Here is a 10,493-nt window from a genome sequence, read left to right as displayed (position 1 = left end):
CTCTATGCTATGGACATATTAAAACACTAAGATTTTTAGTAATTAAAAATTGAGTTTGTTATCATCAAAATATTGATTAATTAATTAATTAAAATTAATTAATTTGAGATTAAGGGCCAAAAAGCCAACAATCTCCCCCTTTTTGATGATGACAAACCATTCAAGAAAAATAGCTTGAAATACATGTAAACCATATGTAGCACATAATAAAATTCAACATATCACCATAAAGATCATTCTTGAAATTCACTCAAAAAATAAATTCTCCCCCTAATTAATACAATCAAAATCATAACAAATTTATAGCATATTTTTCTTAAACTTCTCCCCCTTTAGAATCATCAAAAAGAATAATTAAGAAAAATTTAGAACTACATAAATGTTTCCCTTAAAAACATGAACATAAATTTAGCACAACTCCCCCTAAGAATATTAACACATGTTTTCCATATCTCCCCCTATCAAAATACCTTCTAAAAGATTTAACAAGTAAAATTATAAAATCAAGAGGTATCACAACGAATAATATCGAGCTCAAGCCTATTTTTGCAAAAGTTTGCTTCATTCAAAGACTTAGTAAAAATATCCGCTAATTGATTATTAGAGCCTACAAATTCAAGAGTATTATTATCATTTTGCACATTAATATTATCATTTTGGACATGCTCTCTAATAAAGTGATACCTGATATCAATAGCTTAGTCCTAGAATAATATATAGGATCCACACAAAGATAGATTAGTAGAACCAAAAGTAATATCATCCACGTATATTTGTACTAAAAGCATATCATTTTCTTTAGTCTTAATAAAAAGAGTAGTATCAATTTTACCCATTTTAAATCCATTCTCAAGCAAGAAATTACTAAGTCTATCATACCAAACTCTTGGAGCTTGTTTTAAGTCATAAAGAGTCTTTTTCAACTTATAGACATGATTAGGAAAATCAAAACTTTCAAACCCCAAAGGTTGTTCTACATAAACTTCCTCCATGATATAACCATTTAAAAATGCACTTTTCACATCCATTTGATACAAAATAAAATCTTATAAGAAGCAAAAGCAAGCAACATTCTAATAGCTTTAAATCTAGCAACGGGTGCAAAAGTTTCTTCATAATCTATTTCTTCCTCTTGACAATAACCTTGAGCTACAAGTCTAGCTTTATTTCTAATGATATTTCTATTTTCATCCATTTTATTTCTAAAGACCCATTTATTTCCAATTATAGAAGCATGAGAGGGCCTAGGGACTAACTCTCAAACTTTATTCCTTTCAAATTGATTTAATTCTTCTTGCATAGCTAAAATCCAAAATTCATCATTTTCGGCATCTTTAAAACTTTTTGGTTCAATTTGAGAAACAAAAGCAAGATTATTAAACATATTAAGAGAGGAACGAGTTTTCACACCTTGTTCGGGATTACCAAGAATTAATTCTTTGGGATGGGAAGGAGCATACCTCCACTCTTTAGGCATGGATGAAGAACCAACTTCGTTCTTTTTGATTAAGCTCACCTCTTGCTTACTTGAAACAATTTCCTTGCCTTTGTCACTAACAAGTAAATCTCCAAAATTTCCTTCTAAAACATCACTATAAATAGGCTCATTAGAAATAACATTGCAAGATTCATCAAATACTACATGCATAGATTCCTCAATTACTGAAGTTCTTTTATTGAAAACTCTATAAGCTTTACTAGTAGAGGAATAGCTAAGGAAAATACCAACATCCGTCTTAGAATCAAATTTTCTAAGTTTTTCTTTGTTATTCAAAATAAAACATTTGCAACCAAAAACTTTGAAATACCCAATATTTGGAATTTTGTTATGTCAAAGTTTATAAGGAGTTTTATCCAAAGAGGGTCTAATTAAAACTCTATTTAAAATATAACAAGCGGTGTTAACAGCTTTCGCCCAAAAGTATGTAAGTAAACCATACTCATGAAAAATTGATCTAGCAAATTCTTGCAAACTATGATTTTGTCTTTCAACTTCACCGTTTTGTTGAGGAGTTCTTGGAGCGGAGAAATTATGAGAAAAACTATTTTCTTCACAAAAAGTTTCAAAAGCATTGCTATCAAATTCTCCCCCATGATCACTCCTAATTTTAGAAATCAAAAAACCTTTTTCATTTTGAACTCTTTTTGCAAAACTAGAAAAGCTTTTCAAAGCATCATCCTTATGTTTTAGCATCAAAACCCAAGTAAATCTTGAAAAATCATCAACTATCACAAAGGCATAATAGTTCCCTCAAAACTAGCAATTCTAGAAGGGCCAAATAAGTCCATGTGTAATAGTTGAAGGGGTCTAATTGTAGAGATTACATTTTTAGATTTGAAAGAGGACTTAGTTTGCTTACCCATTTGACAAGCATCACAAACTTTGTCTTTTTCAAATTTAAATTTGGGAAGACCTCTAACCAAAGAATTCTTGGAAATATTTGAAATTAAGTGCATGCTAGCATGTCCTAATCTTCTATGCCATAACCAAGAATCATTATGCAAAGCCGATAAACATTTATCATTAATAGGACAATCATTCAAATCAATAGTATAAACATTTTCATCTCTATTTCCAACAAATATAACTTTTCTATCACTAGCATTTTCAACGATGCAATTCTTTTTATCAAACACAACTCTAAAGCCTTTATCACACAATTGACTAATACTAAGTAAATCATGCTTCAAACCATCAACCAAAAGTACATTTTCAATTAAAATAGAAGATTCATTACCTATACTACCTTTACCAATTATTTTACCTTTCTTGTTGTCACCAAAGGTTACAAGACCTCCATCCTTTTTGGAGAGAGAGACAAACTTGGATGGGTCTCCCGTCATGTGCCTCGAGCAACCACTATCCAAGTACCACTTGTTTTTCTTAGAGGCTTTCAAACAAACCTACAAACACAAATGTTCAAGTTTGATTCTTTGGTACCCACACTTGTTTGGGTCCTAGATGGTTAACATTGACAAACTTGGGAATCCATTTCATTTTTGCATATACATTTAAGACATTGGATTTAGACAAGTAACAAGAATAAGTTGTATATCCAAACTTGCCACATGAGAAACAAACAACATTATGCAAAGATTTATATCTTACAACAAATTTATGCACTCTACTTTTCTTGGAGAAATTATTCCTTGGAGCATTGTGAAACTTTGCCCTTTGAGAAAAATTTCTTCTTGGAGAAGTAGTATGAGCATATTTCAATTTAAAACACTTAGGTCTAATATGGCCTTCAACACCACAATAATGACATATAGGCACAAAGTTAGATTTAACATGCTTAGACACAACCTTAGGCATATTATGAGATGCTTTAACAAAGATAGTTTTAGAACTTGAAGGAGTGAACATTCATCAATATAGCCTAAACCTCCTTTATCACCAAAAGGCTTGCCTACTTCAATTATCTTGTCTAATCTTTGAGCACCTATTATCAACTTTTTAATAGATTCTTTAGCCTTATCAAGTTCTTGCAAAGCACTAAATTCCTTTTCTTTGAGTAATTTAATCAAATTATCTTTTTCACAACTATCATGCTCAAGAAATTTAACTTTGTCAAGAAAGACATTTTTCTCATCACAATCAAAAGCATGCTTGTCACAAGAGATATTCATTCATCAATATGCATAGTGTCACAATCGCTCTTTCGGAAGCTTCTCTTAGCGATTGTGCGGCACTTGTTCCCGCTCACGAACAAGCCAGCCAACTCAAATACGGACTGCCGATGGCACACCGAGTGCCTCTTGCAACCTCCAATCCCGTTTTAGGGAAAATGGTTTTAGAAAACGGGTTTAGAGAAAAGGTTTTCGTAAGAAGATTTGAGAGTGTGTATAAAGAAAGAAAGATTGTAGTAGACTAGAAAGCAATAAGCAACAAGAAAGGCTTTATAGAGTACTACTCCGGGTATGAGGAAATGATGGTTAGTCTTATCCCCATATAGTGCATTCTGAACAAAAAGCCAACTGGCACCCTTGCACATGCAAAAGGGCGAGTGGTCACTAACAATGAAAATGTAAAGAAAGCAAGCTAACTAAACTACTACAATACAGGATATGAAAGTAAGCTAGAAGGGGGTTCGATTGGGCATGCGGCCATGGGCAACAGGCCCTGGACAAGCATGACCGTTACATTCTCCCCCACTTAATTGGTTGACGTCCCCGTCAACCGACCTTGTTCAAAACCTGCGATGGCCGAAGCTGCATTCTTCAAGTCTTCAGCCCGCTCCCAACTGATCTCTTTGACGGGGAGATTCTTCCATTTCACTAAGAACTCTATCAGTTCTCGTCTGGGTCTTCCACTACTGCGCGTACGTTTACCCAAGATTTGTGCAACTTCTTTCTCAGCAAAACTCTTCATCGTGACCGATGGGCGCCTTAGCATGTTCCGCTGTCCATCCTCGGGTTCGGGATGATAGGGCTTCAGGAGGCTCACACAGATGACAAGATGAATCTTCATCCATGAGGGTAACTGAACCCTATATGAGGTTCTCCCGACCTTCTCAATTACCTCCACTGGACCTTCATATTTCCTTACTAGTCGTTGGTCTCTCTGGCCTCGGAAACGAAACTGTTCCGGTCGTAGCTTGATCAGGACCTTGTCCCCAGCTTGAAACTCAAGGTCCCTCTGCTTCTTACCAGCCCATTTCTTCACCCTCCTTGATGCTCTTTCTAGGTAGGCGCGAGCTATCTCAGGGGTTTTGCTCCACTCCTTAGTGAAGTTATGTGCCTGAGGACTTTTGCCTGCATAAGGGTGGTCCACCAAGTGTGGCCTGAGTGGCTGTCTGTCGCACACTTCGAGGGCCGTCTTTCCGATCGCGGCATTCTGCTGGCTATTGAAGCTAAGCTGAGCCATACCTAACAACTCGTCTGACTATTTCCGACGCTCAGCCAATTCTGGCGGGGCCATCTGATATGCCTTCCTGGCAGGCGGCTTTGCCCCTGGCAACAACTCAACCTCATGGTCAATCCTCCTACGTGGGGGTAGGGATTTGGGCAAGCTTTTCGGCATGACGTCCCGATACTCTTCAAAGACAAATAGATCGTCTTGGGGGATCTCCTCTTCAGTGGACTCAACCGATTCTATCGGGATGGTCATGAACGTGGGTTCATCGTGGGTCGGGCCCCTCTTCAATTGGAGGGCTGAGATCATTCTCACTCCATGTGGCCGCTTGATACTAGCTTGGACTACGGTCGGTGTAGATCCGTTAATGACTAAACATTTGAAGTATTGTTCGTCGCCTTGAAGTATTGCTCAAGGTCGAAGATAAAATTTTCCAGGGCTTTCGCTTCTCGCACCCTACAGAAGGGTTTCGGTTCTTGGATTTTTATTCGGCTCACTGCCATTGTACCACCAGGTGGGGCTTGGTTCCCTACCGCTCGGATGGTGAGATTCACCCTAGCACTCACATCCACTATCTCGGCTCTGATGACATCCAGGGCCGATCGAAAGTCTTCAGATAAATCGGTTACCATCTGAAGTATTGCTTTGTGGGAGCTGTCCAGCTCTTCGACACGCTCCTCTATGTGGGCAACAGAGCCCGAGGAGCTATCGCCTCGTTCAAAGCTGCCAAACCGTACTGTTTTGGTCTCGAGGGTCTCTACCCTCATCATCAATTCTCTGACGGGTAATTCGTCTAGGCGGCCTACCAACGCATCAATTCCATCGGCTTTCTCGGCAACTTCTTGTAGCTGAGTCTCAAAAAAACGAACATTATCTGGGACCTCTCTCAGGTAGAGCATTTGTTCTTCCATCTCTACCAATCTGTCCACATGCGACTTGTTCAGGTTCTTCATCGCCGACATGATCACTGATCTTCCCTCTATAAGCCAACCTGGCTCTGATACCAACTGTCACAATTGCTCTTTCGAAAGATTCTCTTAGCGATTGTGCGGCCCTTGTTCCCGCTCACGAACAAGCTAGCCAACTCGAATACGGACTGCCGATGGCACACCGAGTGCCTCTTCCAACCTCCACCGCCGTTTTAGGGAAAAAAGTTTTAGAAAACGGGTTTAGAGAAAAGGTTTTCGTAAGAAGATTTGTGAGTGTGAATAAAGAAAGAAAGATTGTAGTAGACTAGAAAGCAATAAGTAACAACAACGACTTTATAGAGTACTACTCCGGGTATGAGGAACTGATGGTTAGTCTTATCCCCATATAGTGCATTCTGAACAAAAAGCCAACTGGCACCCTTGCATATGCAAAAGTGCGAGTGGTCACTTACAATGAAAATGTAAAGAAAGCAAGCTAACTAAACTAATACAATACAGGATATGAAAGTATGCTAGAAGGGGGTTGGATTGGGCATGTGACCATGGGCAACAGGCCCTGGACAAGCATGACCGTTACACATGGCATCATGCTCATTCTCTTTTAAGCAAGCAATTTCTTCAAGTAAAGACTTATTTTTACTAAATAAAATATTGTATTTCTTTTTAAGCATAACATACTTAGAATTAAGTTTTTCTAAATCATTTTGCATATTTTCAAAAGCTTCGAACAATTCATTATAAGAAAGAGGTTCTAGAGTTACCTCATCATTTTGTTCATCCTCTTTATCACTATGAGCCATGAAGCAAAAATTGGCCACTTCTTCATTATCACTCCCACTTTCGCTTTCATCACTATCATCCCAAGTAGCTTTCATTGCTTTCTTCTTGGATTTTTTGGATGATTTGAAAAAAGGACAATCGGTTCTAATATGACCCGACTTCTTGCATTCATAGCATATTACCTCATCCTTTTTACTCTTTTCACTTTTTGACTCTTTTTGTTGGAGAGATGCTTCTTGAATTGCTTCTTTCTCTTGATAAAGTTCTTATACTTACGTGAAAGAAAGGCAACATCTTCATCTTGGGAGTCAACTTCTAAAGAGATGGTCTTTAAAGCTATACTCTTTTCTTTCTTTTTCTTCTCATCCTCCATGTTTTTCTTGATCTTTATCTCATGCGTCAACAACGAGCCCATGAATTCATCAATGGAGAGAGATTTGAGATCATTTGCCTCTTGAATGGCGGTGACTTTAGGCTCCCATTGTTTAGGCAAAGACCACAATAGCTTCTTTATCTTCTCAAGATTTGAGTACTTTTTCCCAAGTCCTTCTAAAGCATTGACAATGTTAGTAAATCTACTAAACATATCAGAAATAGCTTCATTTTCATCAATTTTAAACATTTCATATTGATGAACTAACATGTCAATCTTTGTTTCTTTTATTTGACTAGTTCCTTCATGAGTAATTTCTAATTTATCCCATATCTCTTTAGCGATTTTGGAAATAGACACTCTATTATACTCAACTTCATTCAAAGCACAAAATAAGCAATTAATAGCTTTGACATTCAAAGAGCATACTTTCTTTTCATTTATTGACCATTCGTCCTTAGGTTTTATAGTGCTAACACCATCAACATCTTTTGTTGGAATTTCAAAACTTTCCTCAACAATATCCCATAAATCATAATCAATAGAAAGCAAGAAAAATCTCATTCTATATTTCCAATAACTATAATTAGTACTATTAAAGAAAAGAAGCTTTATAATAGATTGACTATCGGTAAAAGAGATAAAACCTAAAGTTGCCATAGCTCAAAAACAATTAAGTTTATCAAGAAATAAATATTTCAAGAAGGGCAACCCGCTCTGATACCAATTGTTGGATCGATATGGCAACCCTAGAGGAGTGAATAAGGTTTAATTAAACTTTTTTTTTTCTAAATTAACCTAATTAAACTAATTAATACACTTTTTATAAATAATAAGAAAATTTCAATTTATGCAACAAATAAGATGAAAAAAATGTGATAATTTAATTCTATCAAATTTTAGCAAATAAATAAGAACAAACTAAACATACAATAAATTACTTAAATTAATTGCAAAAATAAAAAGGAAAGAGTTAGAAAAGAAGACACCATAATTTTTATAGTGGTTCAGTCAAACTCGATCTACTCCATTCCCCAAGCGCCTCTTGGGAATTTGAATAAAATATTTCCGATTCTTTCCACGGATTAGAGTCCAACCGTTACACCACCGCTCCTTTTACGGGTTCAAAAGCAAACTCGATCTTTTTCACGGTTTAGGATCAAACTGTTATAAATGTTGGAATTTTTGAAGAACACAATACAACTCTGTTTATCCTCACAATACATTAACACTCTCTCGAGAATAAGATGAAAAGAAAAACTGGGAACTTAGAGAGAGCAACAATGAAACTTTTGAGTTTTGGAGGATTATGAAATGTAAAATTTGTTGGTTTAAAATTTGGAGAGGAAGATGATTTATATAGAGATTGAAAAATTTTTAGAAACCACAATTAATTTGGACCCTTGGATTTTGGAAAAGAAAAATCAATAGTTGAGATTTTAAACTAAACTAGTCGTTAGATACAAACAAAATATAATATTTTCTTTTGAAATTCATTTTCTTTTTAAAATTAATCCAAAAAAAAAACATACATGTGTCAAAAACTAGCCGTTAGACACCAACATAAACTAATATTAAATTCATTTTTCTTTTAATTCATTTTCTTTTTAAATTCATTCTCTTTAAAGTTAATCCAAACATAAAAAGTCTATCATATGTTAATCTCTTAATGATCTACCATTCAACCAATATGCTGCCAAATGTCTACATGCAAATGGTCTGGTTATGCCACGTTATCCATCACGGTATTTTCTCTATAGACTTGTTTCGGTCATATCGTCTTCGTTTTAGCTTCGATTTGAGTGATTCAAGAGGTGTTGGAATCGTTGTTCCAAGCTCTACGCTATGGACATATTAAAAAACTAAGATTTTCAATAATTAAAAATTGAGTTGTTATCATCAAAACATTGATTAATTAATTAATTAAAATTAATTAGTTTGAGATTAAGGGCTAAAAAGTCAACAATACACACCAGCCCTAGTACATCTCTTTCATGTACTAGCGCCCTTGGACATGCATCACTTTCATGCAGTCACATAGTCTTTAAAGGATAAGAGATTGCATCTAACTTGATTTTACATATAACATTCACATAATCATGAGTCCTCTAAAATCTCCTCATCAAGGTCATGTTAATTAACCTTAACGTACGTGTTTAATCTAGTTTTAATGGATCAACTCTAGTACATCATTTTCAGCACTAACTCATGTAAACAATCAAATATTTGAAATTTCATAATATAGCATATAGCCTACTCACTTTCATAATAAATCACATAAATATGTACATCAACAAATGCTCCAACTTTCACCTAGCTTTAAGACATTCCAGTGTCGCTTAACTCATAATTTAGGATTATGCTCAATCTTACTTTTAATATGTCTCATAAAATTCTAAATCATGCTCATTTATTAAAATGCTTCAGACATATTATCACATGCTCATATATCTTTTCTGAATAGTCCATTAAATCTAGGAACAGTCAAAATTATCCTTGTAACTAGTCTTAAAATCCTCAAAATAAATCATAAATTTATCGGCTGGTACAAAGACGATTCCAGTAGTAAGATTACTTACCTCAAATTTGGTCACGAACAACAGTCCACGAAAATAGTGTCCTTAAAGCTTTTGAATAAACTTGAATTTGCCCTATAACATAAATTACTAAATTTAATTTAGCAGCCATGCCCTAAAATGAAGAGTCCAAAATTTAAATTAATCCTTGGGATCTAAATCCAATTTAGTCCAAATGTTCCCAATTTACTTACCAAGAAAAATTTATCACAATCTAACCATCTTTGTCAAAATTGGTCTTGAATTTGATGGGTCACCTCAAAACTTCCAAGCCCTGGATCTAAAGCTCACCCAAATAAGGTTCCGACCCAAACAGCGGCTGAATGGCAGTAGGTGACGTCGGACGACCGAACTGACATGTGGCAGCGACCGACGTTGTCGACGACGTCTCAAACATGCAATTGGACAGGGCTACAGAGACGACTGGAGCGCGCGGTGACTTTGGGCGGTCCGACGCCAGATAGATCTGACGCGCGCTGCTGGATGGGCGAGCTGCGGATGAAAAATGCGACACGAGCGATGGCTTCTGCGTGGGCGACAACCTTCCAACGAGCTACCATCAGTGAGAACGAGCGATGGTTAGCAAGGCGCGGTTGGCGAAGCGCAGGCAGCTGACAGCGAGGGTCGGAAAGGGGAGGGGCGCGTGCGAGGCTAAAGGGGAAAGGCTCTTCGATTTTTGTGCCAGAGGGGATAAAGAAGAGATAAATAATCAAATAAATAAATAAATAAATAAAACTTTACTTTATTTTGTTCTAAACTATTTTATTTTATAATAAATTATGTTTATCTTATCATTTTCTTCCATATATATTCTTAAAATTCTTTCCTTTTTCTCTTCAAATTCCAAAAATCAAAACAATTTTCTCAGGATTTAAATTCCATTCTCGATATTAACTTAAAATTAAATTAATGCGACATAGATCCAAATATTTCCTTTAAACAAAACTGAATTTCAAAAATTAACAAAATTGTCCTTAAAT

At 35.8% G+C, this 10,493-nt stretch overlaps 1 long non-coding RNA gene across 1 annotated transcript; it reads right to left on the bottom strand.

Annotated features, from left to right (window-relative positions):
* Window positions 1–1,194: 1,194 nt before the first annotated feature.
* On the bottom strand, window positions 1,195–10,228 carry LOC150032061 (uncharacterized). Its single transcript, XR_016525138.1, has 4 exons — window positions 9,708–10,228; window positions 9,517–9,588; window positions 6,546–7,113; window positions 1,195–2,904 (listed from the first exon to the last, which is right to left on the bottom strand). It is a non-coding gene; the product is annotated as an uncharacterized LOC150032061 (long non-coding RNA).
* Between the last annotated feature and the right edge of the window lie 265 nt (window positions 10,229–10,493).

This window comes from Benincasa hispida, chromosome 12 (genome assembly GCF_027475165.1).
Source record: "Benincasa hispida cultivar pf3 chromosome 12, pf3_genome.v1.1, whole genome shotgun sequence".
Lineage (NCBI taxonomy): Eukaryota > Viridiplantae > Streptophyta > Magnoliopsida > Cucurbitales > Cucurbitaceae > Benincasa > Benincasa hispida.
Note: the sequence above shows the minus strand (reverse complement) of the source record. Positions and strands in the feature narration are given on the sequence as shown.